Here is a 1858-nt window from a genome sequence, read left to right on the forward strand (position 1 = left end):
TTTTTGAGACTGAGTCTTGCTCTGTCACTGAGGCTGGAGTGCAATGGCATGATTTTGGCTCACTGCAAGCTCCGCTTCCCGGGTTCACGCCATTCTCCTGCGTCAGCCTCCCGAGTAGCTGGGACTAGAGGCGCCCGCCACCACACCCGGCTAATTTTTTTGTATTTTTAGTAGAGACGGGGTTTCAAACTGTGTTAGCCAGCATGGTCTCGAACTCCTGACCTCGTGATCTGCCCACCTCGGCCTTCCAAAGTGCTGGGATTACAGGCATGAGCCACCGTGCACGGCCTCTTTTTTGTTTTTTTGAGACAATATCCCCCTCTGATTACCCAGGCTGGAGTGCAGTGGCCCAATCTCTGCTCACTGCAGCCTTGACCTCACTGGCTCAGGTAATTCTCCCACCTCAGCCTCCCAAGTAGCTGGTATTACAGGCCTGAGCCACCACGCCTGGGTAATTTTTTTTTTTTTTTTGGGAGCGGGGGAAAAGGTGCTCTCGCTATGTTGCCCAGGCTGGACTTCTTGTCTCTACCTCCCAGAGTGCTGGGTTTACAGGCCTGAGCCATGGCGCTCCGCATTAAATTCTTTTTAGAGATGAAGTTTCACTATGTTGCCCAGGCTGGGCTTGAATTCCTGGGCTCAAGGGATCCTCCTGCCTCAGCCTCCCAGGTTACCTCTGAGGTTTATAACTGACGCTATGTTCTTAATCCCTCAACCAGAAGCCTTCAGATGGTTACAAATTTTCCCCATTACAGGCATGACTTGCAAATAATAATAATAATTAGCAATTGTTTCAAAAGTAACCTCACCCCCAAAAAGGAACGTTTCTGAAAAAACTGCACAAGACTTGAAGACCCCCAATGGCACGGTTGAGCATGGAAATGACTAGCCTCAAAAGCCCCCAGCGCAGGGGTTATTTTCCAATCAAATTGGATGTCTTTCTACAAAATGTGATGTGGAGAGGCTGGGGCTGTTACCTTCACCGCAGCCCAAGGGGCACCCTGAGAGGGAGAACAGGGTGGGCGAAACGGGCCAGCTCCTCCCCAGCACCCTGCCCTGCTCTGCTTCAGGGGCCCGATCTGAGGGCCCAGTGCGCACTGTTTTTCCTCCTTGTCCGACAGGGTCTCCCCCAGGCCAGAACTAGGCTGCTGGGACACTGCGGGGCTCAGGGCGTGCGGGAAGAGACGCAGGAAGTGGGTAGTCCCGTCCTGTCCGCGGAGGCGACCCAGCCCCGACCTTTTCGCAGAGGAAGTGTTATCCAGCCTGGGACCTGGGGGATGAGCAGGGGTTAAGCTTAGGTCCCAACCACTAACGGGACTGGTTGAAAACGGCTCCCAGGCGGAGGGGCCCCCGCGATGTTCTTAGGAGTAGCGCCAGGGGACGACGTGGGAGGTGGGGTTCTCACACCAGCGGGCGCACGGACGACTGGAGGCACCGACCCGCCGCGGACGGGATTGAACTAGGGAACTGGGAGGGCGCAGGAGATAAAGACGGCCGGGACCCACGGAGAGAGGTGGTGCCCAGTGTCCCGCGAGGATGCGGTGCCAACCGGGGAGGGTCCCGGGAGCGGGGACCCAGGCCCGCGCAGAACCACACACGTGGTCTGCACCTCGCCCCGCCCCATCTAAAGAGGCGGAGGAACGCAGGGCGCGGGCAGCGCGGAGAAATATTTGCATAAGGCGGGGAGAGTCTTCGGTGGCTTCTGATTGGCTGCCGGCTGCGGCGCGAAGCGCAGTTGACTTGCGCTGCGCTCGCCCAATCGCAGCCTGTCTTGCTCGCGGAGAGAGGAGCTAGGAGCCTCGGCCAATGGGAGGCGGCGTTGTTGGCGGCCACGGCGGCGCAGCCCCAAAGCGAGCGAAGC

At 57.9% G+C, this 1858-nt stretch overlaps 1 protein-coding gene across 2 annotated transcripts in view; it reads left to right on the top strand.

Annotated features, from left to right (window-relative positions):
- The window catches only part of NAP1L4 (nucleosome assembly protein 1-like 4), a 54013-nt gene that overhangs the window by 4728 nt on the left and 47427 nt on the right, over positions 1 to 1858 (top strand). The gene's annotated exons all lie outside the window — the stretch shown is intronic.

Source organism: Mandrillus leucophaeus, unplaced genomic scaffold (assembly GCF_000951045.1).
Source record: "Mandrillus leucophaeus isolate KB7577 unplaced genomic scaffold, Mleu.le_1.0 Scaffold325, whole genome shotgun sequence".
NCBI lineage: Eukaryota > Metazoa > Chordata > Mammalia > Primates > Cercopithecidae > Mandrillus > Mandrillus leucophaeus.